Source organism: Hyaena hyaena, unplaced genomic scaffold (assembly GCF_003009895.1).
Source record: "Hyaena hyaena isolate Hyena2069 unplaced genomic scaffold, ASM300989v1 scaffold_932, whole genome shotgun sequence".
Lineage (NCBI taxonomy): Eukaryota > Metazoa > Chordata > Mammalia > Carnivora > Hyaenidae > Hyaena > Hyaena hyaena.
In genome coordinates this window covers 163,246-184,939 of record NW_024081563.1, presented here as the reverse complement: position 1 = coordinate 184,939, position 21,694 = coordinate 163,246, and the positions used below count along the sequence as shown (strand labels likewise).

The 21,694-nt window shown below is 38.1% G+C and overlaps 1 protein-coding gene across 6 annotated transcripts in view; it reads right to left on the bottom strand.

The window, feature by feature from the left end:
* HUWE1 (HECT, UBA and WWE domain containing E3 ubiquitin protein ligase 1) overlaps positions 1-21,694 on the bottom strand; it is a 164,995-nt gene that overhangs the window by 140,743 nt on the left and 2,558 nt on the right. For 5 of the 6 annotated variants that reach the window (XM_039221008.1, XM_039221007.1, XM_039221012.1 and 2 more), the window contains exon 2: positions 20,506-20,639. The gene's annotated coding sequence lies outside the window, so the exon portion shown is untranslated. Of the gene's footprint in view, positions 1-15,343; positions 15,410-20,505; positions 20,640-21,694 lie in introns of all 6 variants that reach the window. The other variant, XM_039221009.1, reaches the window with a different exon arrangement.

Genomic DNA, 21,694 nt, shown 5'->3' with positions numbered 1-21,694 from the left:
ACAATAAATTCCTGCAGAATAAAACACACATTTGTGACAGATTGTTCTACACTATTAGATCCTGTTCAGAAAATTATTGCAAGACAGGAAGCTGGGCACAATGTGAGAAGCTGAGATACTGTCAAATCACACTAATAACCAGGGAATGAGTTCTACCTAATGCTTAGAAGTTAAACAAGTGAAAATCCTATTACATAAAAAAGCCTCTAACAAAAAGAAACTAGTTCTAAACAAATCTATGGAAATGGCCTATTGCCTTTGTTGGTACAGACCAGAACTCTGAGCACCAAACAATCTTTATATGTAATGAAGATTTCCTCCTGAACTAAGGTTTAAAGATCAACTTTAAGGAAATTAATGAATTATTATGAACCACCATCCACAGCTACACTTTACTTAATACTTCTACTTAATTAACCACTTCTTTTTTCCCTTCCTCCTCTCCCCCAAACTTCATTTACCTTTGAGGCTTGAATCTTGGTTTTGTAGGATTTACATCAAGACAAGGGCATTCACTTAAATGATACTGGGGGGGGGGGGCTCAGACAGTTAAGCATCCGACTTCGGCTCAGGTCACGATCTCATGGTTCGTGGGTTCGAGCCCCGCGTTGGGCTATGTGCTGACAGCTAGTTCAGAGCCTGGAGCCTGTTTCAAATTCTCTTTCTCCTTCTCTCTCTGAACCTCCCCGGCTCACGCTGTCTCTCTCTCAGAAATAAATAAAACATTTTTTAAAAATTTTTAAAAAATGATAGGGGAAGTCATTCTTTAAAGGGTACCTCACTCTGTGTAACCACCACCAGGCGATAAAATTTAGAATGACTTTTACTACTGAATCAGCTTAAAGGCAGAGTAGTTCCCAGTCTGGCTCAATAGCAGTTGAGTACAGTGGCAGGTTAGCCTTCAATTTAAAGTATGGTTGAAGGATCAGTAGTACTGAAATCATCTGGGAATTATTAAAAATGCAGAATCTCACCCAGACCTGAGAAATCAAATCTGTATTTTAATGAGATCTTCAGGTGATTAATATATTTAAAGTTTAGAAGCACCAGATCAGATTACAGGCTCAAAATCAGGAAATCCAGGTTAGAATCCCTGCTGTATCACTTACTCACTATATGAGCAAGAACAATCAGCCTCTGTGCACTTCTGTTTCCTCAACTGTGAAATAGGGACAACTGATCTCCTCATTTCCACACTCACCTTCATCCAATCCATTCTCCAGAGAGCAGCAAAAGTAATCTTCTTAAAACATAAATCAGTTCATGTTACTTCCTTGCTTAAAACCTTTCAACAGTTTCCCTAGAATTATATCTCAACTCTAACCATGACTCTCAGGGCTCTGAGATGATTTGGTTCTTTCAACTCTCTCCAATCTCCTCTCTGCACAACCACTTTAGTCTTTCCATTTAGTTTCTAGAATGCTCTAAGTTCCTTCTGGCCTCTAGACCCTTACAAGTGCCATTCCACTGGAATGCTTCTGCCCCAACACTCCTATTCTTCCCTCTGCTAGTTCCATTTGGGGAGTAACTTTAAGACCCAAAGCGGCTTCCCATGGCAACCCACCTAAAGCTGGTCTTTTTTTTTTTTTCTATTACATTACCCTTCTTGTTTCTCTCATACAAGTAACAATGCAACTAGGTGACTTTTTACAGTATTAAGCTCTCAGCATCTAGCACAGCATCTTCCACATGATATGTAGACAAATATTTAAAGAAAGGAGTTCATGAAAAAAGTATGCACTGAGAATAAAAATCTGTGAATGCCAGCATATAGACAGTATTTGAAGTCATGGGTCTGGAGATTATGACTTACAAAGAAGGAAGGGAAGAAGCCCAGAACTAAGTTCCTACTTGATATAACATTTATTTTTTTTAATGTTTATTTTGGGAGAGAGCTTGCACACAAACAGGGAGAGGGGAAAGCAGAGAGACAGAGGAAGAGAGAGTCCCAAGCAGGCTCCGCACTCTCAGTGTGGAACCTGGCACGAGGCTCAATCCCCCGAACAGTGAGATATTAACCTGAGCTGAGATCAAGAGTCGGACACTTAACCAACTGAGCCACAAAGGCACCCCCATGTTACAGAAAAGGAGAGGTTGGTGAGGTAGAAGCAAAATTAGTTCATTATGCTATCGTGAAAGACAAAAGATGGCAAGACTGATCAATTGTGTCCAATGTTGAAATGAGGTATGTCCAGAAAAATGTATGTTGAAATTGGGAATAGAGGTAACTTGACCAACAACAGTTGCAGTGGGGTGGTGGGAAGGGAAGCCAAACTGTAGTGAGTCAGGGAACAAATGGAAAGTGAGGCAATACAGATAGCACGTGTAGAAAACTCTTCTGAAAAGGTTGGTTGTAAATGCAAGCAGAGAATTATGGGGTTATTAAAAGGTAGAGAGGAAGATAAGATATCAGAAAGAAAATACCTAAGAAAATTGAGGGTAGGGAACCCTTTAGCCTCACTATTTCACCTTCACATAATGAACACTTACCTGGATTTTGAAAGTACAAATACTAACGAGAATTAGAACAGTCCTCTCCCCAATCTCTTAAAACTTGACTCTTTCCGTATGTGCTTACATTGTATCCTGTACCTATCACATCCCTGACTATTAATGAGAAAATGTTTGCCACAAAGGTGAGGAAGTTTAAAACAAGCATATACACAAAACCCCACAAACCTGGGAGGGAGATAAAAATATACAATATCAGTGGTTGCCTCTAGGTGGCAGGATAACACAGTTTTTATTTATTTATGCTTTATGCTTTCAGGTCCTTCCAAACTTTCTATAATCACGCATCCATTTATAATGAGAATTTTCCTTTCATACATCTTTTCTTAAGGTTGAAAAGAGTGGCCCCTAATCCAAATGGCATGAATCAAATTAAGAACAGTATCATCTAAACAAATGCCCTGGAGTGGCTGCTGCCGGCTCTTGGAGCTTCTTTCCTATACCCTTTGTTGTTTCATCCTGGAGTTTTGCATACAGCAAGCATTCAATATTTATTGGTTTAATATTGGTAGGGTAAGAAATGCTTCAAACACGTATGGGAGAGTGGTTGAATCCAAGTCAGCCTAAAATTCCCACTGAAATCATGGAAAAGCATTATGGCCATTTGTAAACAAAAATGCGTTAGAGAACACTAAACTCCAATGTGCCACAAAGCAAAAAGCCTTTGCCTCTACTGAAGTCTCTGAAAGAAAATTCAGGTGAGAACTGCCTGGACCATCATTATCTTAGGAAGTAGCAAAATGACTCTTGAAACCTGGCCTGCTATACACCACTTGATTACGAAGACACAGACATCACATTAACTGAATTCTTAAAAGGGACACATTTGCATCCAGCCTAGTTTCTGATTATTTATATTAATATCCATCCAACAAATATTTAGAGAACCCATTTGTCATCATAATAACAGCTAATATTTACTGACCACCTCACTATGCATTATCTCTAATCCTTGTAACAACCTGAAGATGAAGATTGTTCCCAGTTTACTAAGGCCAAGAGTAGCCATATACCCAGTAAGTGGTAGACCTGGATTAAAACCAGATTTGCTCCACAACTCTACAGTACACAAAACATCTACGTGCACAGGCCATCCTGCCAACCCCCTCCTATAGACACCAATATCCCTATCCTTGGGCCATATAAATAAAACATGACCCTGAGGATTGCTGACCTAGATTTTATTGGACACCGACAGTAAAATGTAATAATAAAGCAACGATAAAATAGCTTTTATTCACGCAAGACAAATCTGGAAATTACCTTGTCTGAGACTCTTTCAAAATCTATAAACGCTATACCTCACGTATATCCTTGCTCTCCAATATGTTAAAAAAAAAAATCTCTTGCAGGGATACCACGGAGGAGGAATCTGAAACCTGGAGGTAAGATTGGTGTCGGAGAGGGGCAGCTGGGTGGCTCAGCCAGTGAAGCATCTGACTCCAGCTCAGATCATGATGATCTCATGGTTCATGGGTTCAAGCCTCACAGCGGGCTCTGTGCTGACAGCTCAGAGCCTGGAACCTGCCTCAGATTCTGTCTCCCTTTCTCTCCCTTCCCCTGCTCACGCTCGGTCTGTCTCTCTCTCTCTCTCTCGCAAAAATAAACAAACATTTAAAAATATTAAAAAAAAGAATGTTGTCTGAGAATGCATACTACAATATGCTCTACTCTACAGCCCTGCAAAGCTACAAATCCAAGAGTTATCCTTTTGGTCATTACTCCCGATTACTTAAGAGAGACAAACTGGCATCTGAAAAATCAGGCAACAAAACAGGGCTCACCAAAGTCGTAGATCAGTTTTGCCAGAAGAAAGGAAATGGCAGCATGCTAAGTAGCCCCATTGCTGGCATTCCCAACAATGGCCCCCCAAAAAACACAAAAACCCAAATGGCAATGCCAGCATGAAAATTATGCAAATTAAGGAAGAGAGGAAGAGATTCCTTGTCTACCCATTTTAAACTGGTCCTCTAGAATAATCCTAGTCCACCCTTAAGACTGATCTGTCTCCCACCCCCTTCCTTATTTGTGGTTGGATCTGGTGCAAGAGATCAATTTAACAATGTTTATTTCCTTTTTGTCATATCCAGTTTCAAAGATGCAAATGCTTTTTCAGTCTTGCCCACATCTAACAGAAAATTAGAACATCAGCCTTTAGGGGCGCTTGGGTGGCTCAGTCGGTTGGGCGTCAGACTTCGGCTCAGGTCATGATCTCACAGTTGGTGGGTTCACGCCCCACATTGGGCTCTGTGCTGACAGCTAGCTCGGAGCCAGGAGCCTGCTTCAGATTCTGTGTCTCCCTCTTTCTCTGACCCTCCCCTGCACACACGGTCTCTCTCTCTCAAAAATAAATAAAAAGCATTAAAAAAATTTAAAAAAAGACATCGGCCTTTAAATTAATACTCTTTATTCAAACTAATATTAAGAACTTAACCGTAAAAAAGCGTGCCACTTTCTAATAGGTAAACTTCACCCAGAAGGGCCACAGGCAGCATTCAGCTGAGTTCAGAAAAAACTCATGTCTACTAGAAGTTGTTTAAGAATTATCTTAAAAATGATTTACTTAAAAATTAAATCCAGAGTTCTCAACCCTGGTTGTGCAAAATCACCTAAGACTTATTTTAAAAAACTAAGAGGGGCGCCTGGGTGGCTCAGGCAGTTGAGCGTCCGACTTTGGCTCAGGTCATGATCTCACAGTTCGTGGGTTCAAGCCCCGCGTCGGGCTCTGTGCTGACAGCTCGAAACCTGGAGCCTGCTTCAGATTCTGTGTCTCCCTCTCTCTCTGACCCTCCCCTGCTCACGCTGTCTCTGTCTCTCAGAAATAAATAAAACAGTAAAAAATTAAGGAAAAAAAAAAAGAATGCCTGGCCATACACATATCTGACTCAGTAGATAGGAGGTGGGAACTTCTTTTTTCAAGCTATATAGATGATCTAGCTGCACAGCCAGACTTAAGAGCCACTTTGTTAAATAGTATATCCTGCCAGAACCCTCCATCTTCCACATTGCTACCAGAGCAATCTCTCTCAAACTCAAAATCTACCTATATCATCAAGCGCAAACTCCTTACCTAACCCAGCATCTAAGACCTCTAAGACCTGGTCCCTGCTCACCTCTCTTATCAGGGCCACAACAATACATATTACTACCCTTGGCTCCCCAGTGCTTTAACCATGTGAGGCTTTTTATAGTTCCCCTAACATTTAAGACTTTTAATACCTTGATTCAGATTCCACTTTCTGCTAAAATGGCTGCTCTCTGCATATCCCCTAGAGCTCAGCTTAAATGTCACTTCTATGAAGCCTTTTCAGATATCTTTTTCCCCAGAGTAAAATTGATCACTCCTTCCTTTGTGCCCCCACCATGTCCTGCGTATACCCTCAATCAACACACCTCTTTATTTACATGTCAGTCTCCCCACTAGGGTAAGTTCTGTAGGAGTGGGACTGTGTCTATTTACTTTTACTATCACCAGCATGGGAACTGTCACATAGTAGATTAATATACAAAGAACTATCCAGTAAATGTTTAAGGAAGCTAAAAAAAGTCCAAGTCACACTCTTGGGTGAAATTTTCACTGAGAAAACCAATTTATGATTCATTCACTCTGAATCTTTCTATTCAACATATAGGTATGAACACACTATACAAAGGGCATTGCAATAGGTGCTAGAAGATAGCTAGGTGTTCAGAAATGTAAATCAGAGAAAAAGGAAAACTAGAAGAAGTGATTATGTAAAACTGACAAAGAGTCAGTACATGAAAACGCACAATGAAATTACAACTCCCTGGTGGCCAAAGCAAAGCTGGAAACATAATTACAAGAGATCAACAAAATACATGAAATAAATCCTTAACACCAACTACAATCCTCTTGCTTTTTTAAAAATTTGGATTTTTAGAGATTCAAACTGCATAAAGCAGAGTACAGCTTTGGCAAAAGTGAAACAATTAGCCCAGTTTCACTTTTTGGGCATAGTGCTTTAATCTGGATCAATATATACAAGGAAATATAAAAACACAGCAATTTGGACGTACTCAAAACATATAAAGAAATCTTTAGATTTCTTCTGGTCCTATACCAAGAGATCTCCACAATAATTCTGAAGTTCTATGGAAAGTTTCTGCATATGTTGGTATTTTTATGAGAACACAGTTTATGGCTTTCACTGACTTCTTAAAGAAATTTAGGACCTGAAAACATTAGGAACCATCACCCCACAGAAAGATGTCCAAGATATAGCCTTAGTGACTACAATGTTTTCACTTTCACTTGCGAAACACAGGCATATGGTATTTCCCCCTAAAGCCATGTGACAGGCTACTGTCAAATACAATAAAGACAGTGCAGGAAACCAAGAAACAGAACTCCAACCCTTTTGCATTTTTCAGCTCCAATGGTCTCATATCCCTGGGTTTACAAAGAAATATGCAGCATCTCTAAGGATTAAAACTTCTCTGTATAAAAGGGAATTCTGTATTCCTGGATAAAATCCTCTAGTCCCCGTATCCTGAAGAAAGGTAGAAGAAGCACAAACCTATAAAGAGGCTAGATTAAGTATATTTCTAAAAGAAGCTAAGTTTTAACTTTAGCTTTAATAATCTTTAGATTATTAAAATAATCTAACAGAAAAAATATCTGTATGGGGAGAGGAGCAGAGAACTCAGCAACATAGTTACTTGCTACCATACACTGTGGATTATTTAAGTTTAAAGGTAGAGATTGAGGAATACTACTGGAAGAAAGTCAAAATGAAGTAGAGGACAACAGCATAGTAGAAAGGCCTGGGAGGTTAGACGGGACTGGGCTTAAATTCCATTTACCAGCTGTATGATCTTAGACAAGTTACTATACCACTCTCAGTGGGTAACCTCTGTAAAATAAACAACGATAGCCATCTCAAGGGACCATATCTGGCAATGAGTAAACCATATTATTTCTTATTCTAGTTCTTTTATTTTGTATTTTAAATAAATAGATTTATTTATTCTGAGAGAGAGAGCAGGGGAGGGGCAGAGATAGAGTGAGTCAGAGAATCCCAGGCAGGCTCCACACTGTCAGTACAGAGCCCAATATAGGGCTCGAACTCATGAAACCATGAGACCATGACCTGAGGTGAAACCAAGAGTCAGATGCTTAACCAACTGAGCCACCCAGGCATCCCTATTCTACTTCTTCTAGCTCCAGATTAATCTAAGAACAACAGTCTTTTTTTTTAATGTTTGTTTATTTTTGAGAGACAGAGTGAGTGGGGGAGGGGCAGAGAAAGGGAGACACGGAATCTGAAACAAGATCCCGGTTCTGAGCTGTCAGCACAGAGCCTGACGGAGGCCTCAAATCTACAAACCCTCAAATCTACAAACCTCGATATAATGACCTGAGCCAATGTCAAGTGCTTAACTGACTAAGCCACCCAGACGCCCCGAAGGGAAACAATCTTCTTATGATGGGTGTTACACCAGGAAGAATCAAAAGCAAAGAAGAGCTGGTCTTTTCAACCTTTCTACATGTTATCTGCATATGAAAGAGAATTAAGCATATTATCAGTCTCCAGAATATTAAAGTACTAACATGAACCAAAAAGTTAAACTCAACATTGACGAGATTGGGAAGCTCTGGATCTCATTCTCAGTTATAAACTCTCCAAAGATTAAACAGTCTACTAATTACTGTCTGGGCCATAAAACTTAAGAATCAGAGATTTTAAGTGTATCTCAACTATTCTGAGCTTGTTCAAATGAATTTGGAAGTAAGAGAAGCCAAGATTCTTTTATATGGTTTAAAAGAACAATAACTGGGGTGCCTGGGTGGCTCAGTCGGTTAAGCATCCAACTTTGGCTCAGGTCATGATCTCACCATTCCTGAATTCCAGCCCCGCGTCAGCTCAGAGACTAGAGCCTGTTTCAGATTCTGTGTCTCTCTTCTCTCTCTGTCTCTGCCCCTCTCCCACTCGTGTTCTCTCTCGCAAAAATGAGTAACATTAAAAAAATTAAAAAATAAAAAAAATAATTAGAGCAATTATCAATATGGCAGCAAATTCCTCTCAGTATAAAATAACTCCAACCTCATAGGTTTTTTATGAGGCTGAAATTAGTTCATTAACAAGAAAACTTTAAAATACGCTTTTAGAAAAAACTATGTCCCAACATATAGACAAAACTGGCTGTTTGTCTAAATTTAACAGCACCACACACAGCCTGGCATACACTCATGTCCAATGTTCTTTAAATAAACCAAACAATGTGACCAATCTGCTGCTTTAAAACATTTATATCTATAACATGAAAGATGTTTGCTGAAAATGAACAAATAGTATGCAAAGGTACTCTAATTCCCTGCCACCAACTAACTTTGTGACCTTAAGACACTCTGGGCCTCAACCATGTAAAATGACAATAAAGTAACTATAATCACTTAAAGCACTATTTCCAGGCCAAGACAAATGTTAAATATTAAATATGGACAATCTAAATTATTCTCAAAAACTAAAAACCAAAAAGTAACCAAGCCAGTTTGCTACTTGGCACAAATTCCAACTTTTATTTTTTAACAAACTATACTTTTCCAAATAATTCGGTTTTAAGCTGAGCATATATTCAAAAACCAAATAGTCTTTCCCAATATAAAACAGGAACTACTTGTTAACCATTTGGACAAAAATAAAAGCACACACCTACTTCACATCATTATGTAAACATAAAAAGCTAAACTGTAAAAATATTAGGAGACAATGTATGTAAATATTCTTGTAATCTTGGCAAAGACTTAGAATCATAAAAGAAAGGAAAAAACCAAAGGGTAGACTGGACTATACAAAAATTCCAAACTATAAACACAGAAAATACTTGCAAGAGGATACAGAAAAGGTTAGTATTTCTAATATAGAAAGAACTCCCAAAACGCAGTTAGACAATCTGATTGAAACTAAAAAGGCACAAACTTGGGGTACCTGAGTGGCTCAGTCAGTTAAACAACCAACTCTTGATTTCAGCTCAGGTCATGATCTCATGGTTTCCTGACTTCAAGCCCTGCATCAGGCTGCGTGCTGACAATGCAGAACCCGCTTGGCCTTCTGTTTCCCTCTTCTCTCTGCTCCCCCTAACCCTGCACGGTCTCTTTCTCTCAAAATCAAATAAACTTTTAAAAAAATAAAATAAGGAGTTTGATATGGATAATATCAAATACAGGCTCTTTCTCAGCTCTTCTGTTAGACATGGAGAAGACTACCACTTTAAAGCCACTGGTAATTTGTTTAACTAGAGGCAGAGATTTGAATTAACTATGCAGGCAGTCTGCCTTTACATTTATTTATTTATTCATTTATTCATTTATTAGTTTATTGTCAAGTTGGTTTCCATAGAACACCCGGTGCTCATCCCCACAAGTGCCCTCCTCCATGCCCATCACCCCCTTACCCTCCCGCCCACCCCCATCAGCCCTCAGTTCTCAGCTTTCAAGAGTCTCTCATGGCTTGCCTCCCTCCCTCTCCCCAACTATTTTTCCCCTTCTTCTTCCCCATGGTCCTCCATTAAGTTCCTCCTAACTGCCTTTATTTTTAAAAAGCAAAAATCTGGGGTGCCTGGGTGGCTCAGTCAGTTAAGCGGCCGACTTCGGCTCAGATCATGATCTCACAGTTCGTGAGTTCCAGCCCTGCATCAGGCTCTGGGCTGACAGCTCAGAGCCTGGAGCCTGCTTCAGATTCTGTGTCTCCCTCTCCTGCTCACGCTCTGTCTCTCTGTCTCTCAAAAATAAGTATTAAAAAGTTTAGGGGAAAAAGCACAAAAATCTAAAATGCTCTATATAGGGACGCCTGGGTGGCTCAGTTGGTTGAGTGTCCAACTCTTGATTTCGGCTCAGGTCATGATCTCACAGTTGTGAGACAGAGCTCCACAATCAGGCTTGGCACTGGGTGGAGCCTGCTTGAGATTCTCTCTCTCCCTCCGCCCCTCATCCCAGCTCATGCTCTAAAATTAAAAAATAAAAATATAAAAAAACAAAATGCTTTATGTAAAAGGTTGTCATCAAGTGTTATCTGCATCTCTCCAGACTACACTTCCTCTTAAGGATGGCCTTGCCAAGACAGTTAAGGAAATTTGAGGAGCCTGGAAATGGACCCCAGATTAGGTCAAAGGACTGCAAGGTACTCTAGGCTGGAGGAGTCAAGATAGCCCCTTACAAAATATGGCAGTAGGTACAGATGTAAGGAAAGAGCCACCTATAGCAAGGATACTGGATCTATCCAGATGTATGCTCTTCTCTAATACTAATGTATCAGGGCTTACACTGAGGTGCTGTCATACTGTAAATCAACATGGATTATATACTAAACATACCATAGTGAATTATGCAGGATTATCTTTCAGAAGGGCAATTTGATAAATATCCAACATCTTATAGTTTTGCATTTCAGTTCTAGAAATTTCTTAAGGGAATAAACAATGTCACAAAGACTTCTTTCTCATTTGGATGTTCTTGAGTTTCTTTCCTTTACTTAGCACTTATTTACAAAATGAGCTACTATGGGCTAGGAAGCATGTTTAAAGATCACGAAAGACTAGGACTTAAAGGTCTGAACACAGGGAATTGGTTAATAAATTATAAATCAGGCACACAATATAACGCAGCCATTAAAAATGTTATAGAAGTACATATTATGACAGGAAACAGAGAACAGTATATTAAGAGGGAACAGCAAATTGAAAAACACCATTTCTATGTTGGTTTGGAGAAACAGCTAAAAAATTGGCGGTCTGGTCAGAGTGGCTAAAATGAGCACATCAGAGGGAGGATGTGGAGAAACGGGCACCCTCTTACACTGTTGGTGGGAATGGAAACTGGTGCAGCCCCTCTGGAAAACAGTGTGGAGGTTCCTCAAAAAATTAACAATAGAACTCCCCTATGACCCAGCAATAGCACTGCTAGGAATTTACCCAAGGAATATAGGTGTGCTTGATGCACAGGAGCACATGGACCCCAATGTTCATAGCAGCACTCTCAACAATAGCCAAAACATGGAAGGAGCCTAAGTGTCCATCAACGGACGAATGGATCAAGAAGATGTGGTTTATGTATACAATGGAATACTGCATGGCAACGAGAAAGAATGAAATCTGGCCATGTGTAGCAACATGGATGGAACCTGTGGGTGTTATGCTGAGCGAAATTAGTCAGGACAGATTTCCTGACAGATTAGAAGGACAGATACCATATGTTTGCACGTATAGGAGGATTAGGAGGAACATAATGGAGGACTGTGGGGGAGAAGGAGGGGAAAAATAGTGGAGGAGAGGGAGGGAGGCAAACCATGAGAGACTCTTTAATGCTGAGAACTGAGGGCTGATAAGGTTGGGGGGGAGGGAAAGGGAGGTGATGGGCATGGAGGAGGGCACTTGTGGGGATGAGCGCCGGGTGTTATATGGAAACCAACTTGCCAATAAACTATTCTTAAAAAATTGGCGGTCAATCAAGGAAATGTAAATATGGACAGGATATTAAATAATAATAAGGAAAAGAACAAATTTCCTAGGTATGATAAATGGCATTGTAGGTCCTGATTAAGATACGCCTGCCAAAGGATTTAAGGATGAAATGTCACTCTTACTTCATATGCTTCAGAAAAAATAAATGCCCATGTGTACATACAAATCAAATATGGCAAATTTTAACTTTTGGTGATATACATGCTCATTGTGCTATTCTTTCAACGTTTTTACGTTTGGAAATTTTCACAATAAAAAGTTGGAGAAAAAGTTATGAATTACATTTTTAAAAAGTGAATTTTTGAAAAAAGTATGCTTATGCTACTCAAACACAAAGAAAAGCATTGAAGAATATATCGCGTACCAACATACTAATAGTATTTATCTGAATGGCAAGAGATCTCTGCGCTTATCTGTATTATTTCAATAGTAAGCCATGTATACTTCTATAATCACAGGGGACATTACTTAAAGTCAGGAATGCATTTTCAAACAAGAATTATAGTAAAATGAACAAATGACTGAATAATATCCCACTCCCAAAGCATGCTTATTAAATGATTTTACAAACTTTAAGCAAGTATACATACAATATTACATATTGCAATAAATTGTGTGAACATCACATAGTTTTTAGATCTCTACTTACATAAATAATTTATACCATTCTCACAGTATAAAAATTCAAGCAATTCATGGTAAAGATAGCAGCAGGGAGGGGAATGCTTAGTGAAAGCATTTAAAGATTTCCCCTCATATCAAACCTCCCCATTAAAAGATGTAAGGTAAAAATAAATGTTAAAGATGATCAGGTCAGGAGAGGAGGGTAGGGAAAGGGTTTTTGTTGTATTACTTTCTGTATTCTTCAGTATATTTTAAATTTCTCAGAAAAAGAAATGCAAATAATTAAAAAGAATAATTACAGAAAGAGCTAAAGTTCACCTTGACCACTCCTTCCAAATAATTTTACCTTAGTTTTTAAAAAATATATAAGTAGCACCATACAGTACATGCTATCCTTCAACTTGCCAAAATTATCTCCATAGAAATAGCTGTATTAATTTATACCACTTGTGGCAGTATCCTAAGACCATACTCTCACCTGTATTTTTGCCATGACGTGGTAGTACCTAATTATTTTTGCCAATCTAATGGTTAAAAAATATCTCATTTTAATTTGCAATTCTGGTATTTGAGTATCTTTACTTGTTACTACACAGTTTTAGTTCCTATTCTGGGAAAAGCCTGTCCCTAATTTTCTGCTGCTCTTATTTCTCTTATCATTAAGATGGGAACACACCAACCAAGATGTTAATGATGACTGAATATTTTTGTGGGAGTAGGAATCTTTTCCAAAATAAGAACACATTTTCTAGTTTTTCCTAAATTAATTCAGTAACAGAAACTAGAAAACGATAAAGTGGATGAAAAAGATCCTTTTAGATGCAAGTACCTTGGATTGCGAGTAACTTTTTCTCTGAGTTCCACAAAACGAGCACACATTTGTAATAAATTTTAACCTGATAAACAAGCAATGTCTTGCAATGTGAGTAGTGATGCCAAATGTCACATGACCACAACTCAACCAATGGTTCTTGAAATTAGCTTTGATATAGGAGTGCTTTGGATTACAAACATGTTTCCAGAATGAACTGTGCTCTCAAACCAAGGTTTTACTTAGTTCTTTCAGGATACCCTATGAGAGGAGCACATAACACCCCAGAGGAGTTCATAAAATCCAGCTTAAGGAAATAAACACAACTAAAGCACAAGCCTTGTAAAGAAATGAAATAATGGTTGTGGCTACTGATTCATATGGGACACATTTAACTAACTTCATTTTTGTACAGCATTTGAGTTCATGACGTACTTTTCAGGTACCTTGTTTAACAAATTTTTTGTAACATTTTCTGATGCCCTCCTATAAACTGCTATAGCACATATTGTTCCCTCTTCCACATTGTAATGATCCCTTTGACTGTAATTTACAAGTCTCCCTCTCCTGTACACCATGCTGCTCTCCATCCTCCAGTTGCTTATCTCTGTATTCCCAGTATCTAGCATTATTGAGTATGTCCTCAAGTATTTGTTGAGTGATTGAGATATCATCACCCTCATTTAAAGTATGAGGAAACCGGCTCAGTGATGAAGTAATTTGTCCCAAGTAACATAGCTATTAAATATTTATTCTACATAAATTACTATGGCCTCACCTTGTAGTGTACTGTATAATTTAAACATTTTAAATAACACATCATCTAACTTTAATGCTCACAGCAACTTAGGAAGTAGGCTTTTTGATTACCATTTCATAGGTGAGAATGAAACCTAAGGCACACTCAAATCCTAGTCTATATGAAGCACAGCTGTCTCTTTACATACTTTATAGATTACTAATTAAGGTATAGGAGCCTCTATCTTTATGCAGCAAGCATCTTGGGGAACGATGGGGAGGGGAGGGAGAGGGAAAGACAGTCAAAGCAATAGGATAGAGACTGGAAACCAGTTATAGGTCCACCTGAAGACTATAAACTGATATCACAGTTCAACCACATGTGTCATTTTGAAATCCAAAGTATTTCTTGATATTTCCCTGTATTCATAGAAGACAACTGCAGGCTTTCTCACATTATCAGCAGTCTCAAAGGCTGGGAATATAGAGCTAAGGAGAGCTTTAAAATCTAACAGATTGTATCACGCATGGACAAAGCAGGGGGAAAACGAAACATAAAGGAAAAGGCTGAGGATCTTTAAACATCATCCCACAGTCCTTAAATGAACTGTGAATTTCTTAAGAGACCAACTCTTTCATTTTATGTTCCTAGATCCTTGTACTTAAAACCATTCAGTAAGTGCTTACTGAACTAAAAAGAGATTAAAAGGTGAGAAAAAACATACAATATTAATTTAAAAAACAATGGCTTCCAATTTACTGAACACTTACTATGTGCCATGCGCTGTACTTCAGAGAATATATAAAATGTTAAAAGGGATAATATTTACCTCTTTTCTAATCTGCTGTGTATGGTGCTACTGAAGTATGTTAACAGTGGTGATACTGATGACCATTACGAAGACTCATTATGGGTTACTAAGGTTACAGTAGAATCTTGAACAGAACAAAGCTGAACCATAGGGGGCTGTGTAGATATAGGAAGATAAAGGCAACCAATGTATTACACATTACCACAGAACTGGATAAGACCTTCCAGAGGGTATGAATGTGACTCCTAATGCTTGGCAAAGTGAAAAAGTACTCTGGTGAACACCCAGTTATCACTGGCCAGAGTCAGCCCAAAAATGACCAAAGAACAACCCTTTCCTCCCCACCACTGATGACCCCAACACAGACCTGAAGGGTCCAGACAGGCTTTGCTAACTGGCCATCACTTCACCACCGTGACTGCCCATCTCTGAGCTGTTGGAGGGGTTAAGTGAAATAGTATGTTAAAGAAATAACCATCTATTGACCACGTAGAGTGTACTAATAACCTACATTTTCCCATTTAAGCCCAATAACCCCGCAAATATTATTTTTTCCAGATGAGGCAACTGATATGTTAACCTGCCCAACGTGACAAAATACATGGCCAGAAAAAATTTTTTATTAATTAAGCATTAATCCTATCCTTCTATAAACTGTATCATTGAGTAACCTTATATAATTATTCCACTTAATATATGAAAACAAAATGACAGAACATCACCATTTTGACATTCCCAATGACTAATGTTAATAGAAAAAAAATACATCATTACAACTTAATGTTGTGAACATACCACCAATATTTTTGCCAAAGGGAATGAACCTAAATTTATAAAAGACTCTGGATCCACTGTCAATTTTCAAGAAATATAGAGGACAGAGGAATATGTAAGAACTGTACTGAGTATGCAATAAGCAAAACACAGTCTGTGGGAAACTCCACAGGCCAAACGGCCTGAGTTCTTCAATAGATATAGCATAAAGAAAAGAAAGGAAAGTTACAGATATTTAAAATACATTAAGTTTAGATACTTTCTGGATTCTGTGGTTGGGATGGGCACACGTAAGGACTTAATAGGGTAACAGGCAAAGTTCTATTTCTTGATTTGGGTTATGGTTACAAAAGTGTCTGCCTTAAAATAATTAAACATAAATTTGTTTTGGGGTGGTTTTCCCTACTTATGTATTATTAGTTACAATAAAAGGAAAGTACTTTAATCACATTAAAGCTGCTTATGTATGATATGATTCTATTCTATGAAATGCCTAGACTAGGCAAATCATAGAAACATAGAATGAGTAGTGGTACTGGGTTTCCTTTAAGGGTGATGAAAATGTTTTAAAATTGATGTGTAGTGGCTCTACAACCAAAAACACACTGAAGACCACTGTATGCTTTAAATGGGCAAATTGTATGGTATGGGAATTACATCTCAATAAAACTGTTAAAAAAAAAAAAGTCTAAGACATCCCAGTTAAGCCAAGACACACTTTTAAAATAAAGACGGGGGGGGGGGGGCTGGGTGGCTTAGTCGGTTAAGTGTCCGACTTTCGCTTAGGTCATGATCTCGCGGTTCGTGGGTTCGAGCCCCGCATCAGGCTCTGTGCTGACTGCCAGCTCAGAGCCTGGAGCCTGTTTCAATCTGTGACTCCCTCTCTCTCTGACCCTCCCCTGCTCACGCTGTCTCCCTCCCTCTCTCTCTCCCTCCTAGAAATAAATAAAACATTAAATAAATAAATAAAGACTGGGATAGAGCCCAAGAATCTGCATTTCTGACAAGTTCCCAGATGCTGCTGCTGCTGCTGCCAATCTGGTGACCACATTTTTGAGAACCACTGCAACAGAGGATTTTAAACGCTTCCAGCTCTAAGCAGTACTAAACAGCACTGGAAAGTAAAGTGCTTTACTCAGAAGCTGAGAAATCAGTCCAGAAAAAAACAGTTAACACTATGCCAAGCATGTTCTATTTCATTTATTCCATGACCATAAACACCAGCATCTCCTAGGAACCTGCTGGAAATGCAAATTCTCAGGCCCCTCCCAGACCTACAGGATCAGAACCACTGGGGTTGGAGCACAGCAATCTATTTCAGCAAGCCCTCTAGGTGATTCTGATGTTCCCTGAAGTTTCAGAGCTACTACTTTAAGCACTTTAAATGCATTAACTCAGCTATACTTCTCCAAAACCCTATGAAATAGGTAACATTATCAGCATTTTACAGATTAAGAACTGTGGCACACAGATTAAATAATTTGCACAAGAGAACTAGTAAAAAATGGAGCCATAACTTGAACCTAGGGAGTCTGGCTCTAGAGTCCATGTTTTTAATCACTATGCCGAAAGATCTTTCTACCTATAAGAACTCAGTCAGCAGAATGGAATAATAAAGAATTAGTGGATGAAAGGAATGCAAAGACCAGGAGAAAATACATCTCACTATAAAGACAGGCAAATAAGAAAATCATCAGGCAAACAATGTTATCATTAAAAAAGCAATCTTCCAAAAACATTCCAAAACATAAGCAGCCACCAAATGTATATATATCCCAGTATTTCCAGAGCAATTATCTTTAGTATCTAATTATAAGGCCTTAAAATCTGGGTTATGCTAAAGATGGTACATAAATTCATGGCAGTAATGTTCACATTTACCAATCTTTAAAATCGAAATGGTTTATACTAAAAGGTCATTCCAGAATAATTTGAACCTCCCTACTCCCTGTCATTTTTAGTCCCTATTACAATCAGAATCTAGGGTTTGAAAAAGAACTTCACACTCTTCTAGTCCAATGAGCAATCCAGATTGAATCGATCTACAATACCAATTTCCATTCAATATTCATAAGAAGCGGAAACAAATTCCAACTTTTATAAAATCACATTCTGGGAAGAATCCATGTCACCATCGTAATTTTTAAAGCCAAATGATTAAAAAACTTATAAGAGCACTGAAATGTGAAAATGCTCAGTATTAACAGTCCAAATAAAACCTACAGTTGTTTTACTCAGACAGCCACTCTTTCACTACCTGAAAACATTTCCATAACCAGAATACCAAGCCGATCAACAAGTACATCAAGTTTTAGGAACTCAATCCCTATGACACATCAAATGAGAGGGCTTCCAAAGAATCTTCGGAGCTGAATTATCCCTGACATTAACATATAAACATCCGGTAACCAGTCACTGAGGAAATAAGTCGGGGAACAATACAGCAAACACCCAGAGCCCAAGTACTTGTGACTATCAACCTTATGGATGGTGAGATCGTTGTAAAGCAGCTTAGTATGGTTACAGCTACACATGAGATTTTTAACAGCTTAATCTAACTGCAGGAAAGGTAACAGGGAACATGAAGGGCAAATATTTTCAAAGCAACCAAGTTTGGCATTTCAATAATACTTTGAACCCATGGTTGAAAACATACAACAAAAGAGAACAAAACCAACAGCACTTCCATTAAAAACTTGTAGTTGTTAAGAACTCTGGAAACAATTCAAACATTGAAATGCCTACTGTGTAAAAACTCTGTTCCAAAAATCTAGTTATCCCAGATTCAAAACTCTGGATTAGAAGGTTTAAACGACTTTGTTCAAACTTCCTAGTAACTACAGAAAACTCAAGACAAGAGTAAATACCTAACCACTACATCCAACATGCTCAAAATTTTTTTGTTGAATAAGTGGACTTCACTGTAATTCCCAAGAACTCACCTCTTTACATGGTCACTTTTCAACTAGTGACCTGATTTCTCCATTAATGAACGAAGAACTGAAAAACCTGAACTCATGATCCATAGCACTGGTGATTCAAAATCATATTTCATCTAATTACCTCAAAAACCTTCATTCATGACCTCTATCTTCTCTGCCCCTACAACTTGGAAATCACTCTCATTTTAAAAGTAGGCACAAGTGGCCTTGTTCTGCCCACATTTATGCTCAAGTCAAAGGCTGACTGGAGCCTTTATGTGCAACTTCCATTCCCAGGTTTTGACCATAGAAGGTACATACAGTAGATCAAGATAACCAATTCTGCACAAGGAAAGGAATCAACAGTTTAAAGGACTTTATGCTGTAGATCATTATTTCCAAAAAAAAAAAATGAAAAATAACAGAAAAACTATAGTTGTATATTAATAGCTAAAAATCAGGATGTAAATGAAAGTTCTCAAAAACTGTTTAGTATTGCCATTTCAAAAACTTTATTCTAGCCAGAAGAACTCATCACTAAGTCTTAATAGCTTAGCAGTTATGGGTCAGAGCAGCTGAGATAGCAACATCAAAAGAATAAAAACCAACATTTTAAGATAGTATAAAAATAACTAAACCACCTAGGAAATTGAAACAATGAAAAATCCCAAAGGCACAGTCAGGTCATTAGCTGTGGAGACATTAGGAAACATTAGCTTCTTCCATAAGTAGGCCTACTTTTCATGTGGAGCAGTAAGCAGGGCCAAGACATGGAACTGAGGTCAGGTATCAATTAAATCAGACTCTACCACAGAAAAGGGAATCCATGACTAGTTATTTTGGGATAGTGCCTAGGCCAGCAGTATCAACTCCAACTGGGATACAGGAGATTACTGCCATTGTTCCATTATAATGAGGGTCCCTCCAGGGTCTTTAACTTAGTAAGAATGAGCTAGATACCACTGCTGGGATGTAATCACCAAATGTGAGGGAAACTGCAGAACAATTTCTTCAACACATAAATCAGAAAAAGAGAGACGGAACCTGCAGATTAAAATAGATTAAGAAATAAACATCAATCCACCTTTGTGACAAACTTTCTCTGGACCCTAATACAAACTAAAGTTTGAACATTAGCTTCATATTTGAGATCTTCAAAAACCACTGTTAATGTTGTGAGTTGTAATAATGGTTTTGAGATTATGTATGTTTAAAGAGTCCTCTTGAATGCTGAGAACAAACTGAGGGCTGATGGGAGTGGGGGAGAGGGGAAGGGAGGTGATGGGCATGGGGGAGGACACTTGTTGGGATGAGCACTGGGTGTTATATGTAAACCAACTTGACAATAAACTAAGAAAAAAAAATAAAGAGCCCTTCTCTTTTAGAGATACAAATATCTTGCAGATAAAAATATGACAGCAGGGGTTTATTTAAAAAAAATGGGTGGGGTAGTAGGTAGAAATACAGATGAAGGGAAAATGGGTGGGGTAGTACAAAAAATACTAAAAATGGATGGTTATGGGTACAAAAGGGGATCACTATACTATCCAGTTTCTGTATGTTTGATGTTCTTCATAACTCTTTGAAAAAGAACTGATTAGACATAATATCTAGTAACTTTATTTTCTGAATGGTGCTTAGGGTGATTTAAACATCATGTGCAGACAGAATTCATTTAAATAACAACATGAAATGCAACCAATGCCACATCAGATTCAAATAATGAAAGAAACCAAAGTAGCTCAATTACAAAATAGAAATACATACACCCCACCACCACCTCCATTCCAGGAAGTAAAATACAAATACTACCCAAAGATCTACAAAAACTAACCTAAAATCACAGCCAATCATACTCATCCTGGTGGGAAATCCCAACACTTCTACAGCTTCCTGAACCTTCCTGACCAAGTTGGTCTGCTGGTTCCTCCGGAGTGCTAACCCACTCAGATCAGACTACTGGAGGACCTACAAAAAAAAAAAAAAAAAAAAGGTGGGGCGAGAGAGATACACATTTATTAGAGTGTGGGGGAGTTAACCATTATATAAATGTTCAAACATACAGTTATTATTTGCTAAGTAAGAGCCCTCACATATCAATTTGCATTTCTAAGTACCTGCTTTAGGCAGTAACAAGAATTCAAAATCAACAGCCAAACCAATTCTTCTATTCTGACATTTAGACAACACCCCTGAAAACTCAACTCAGTCCTCAACCCAAAGGAAATTATAGGGGACAGTAATTACTTTACAGAAAATTTTATATCCTCACTGTAAATTGATACTAAGGCAATATTAAATTTATTATTTTTTTGTGAAAACAACTGCACACATAAAAAACTACTTTACAACTTCACACATTTTTTTTCTGGCATACTGGGAGACAACTGTTAAACACCTGGGAAACTCAGGTTGAACTCTGCCACTGAATCACGCACAAAGCTTTTAACTGGTATTGCCACTCCTTCCTCTCTTCTAGATTACCTAGAATAAATTAAACCTTTTAGGTCACACCTAGATGATCATTCCCAGATTTATTCTAGTTCTGAACAAGAATCAAACTGAGGTTTAGTTAACTTCTGATTCATCGCTTGACCCACTGTAAAGAAACATCAAGGCAATATCGCAAAACAGAAAGTGATCTTGAATGAAAACGGGGAAAACTCTATTACCTCCAAAGTACTTTAAACTTAACAAAGCAAACCCAAAAGCTCAAAACTAGTGCCCATTTGTTAATTACCAGATGGTTATCTATGGTAAATCTTCAATCCTAGTTACATTTTTCACCATATATTCATATTTCAAATCTCATCACCTGGCCAAGGTAATACATAAAAATGTTACGCTTAATATTGGTCTAATCAAAATATTAACAGTAAGAAAAACTACATTCAAACTGAATACGCTCTCTTCTATTTAACAAGAATTTTGGAAAATATAACATGGCAAAACACAACAAGAGATAGTATATTAAAAACTAGCAGTAGTTCACTATGGTAAAGTAGCTTGGTATTCCAAACAAC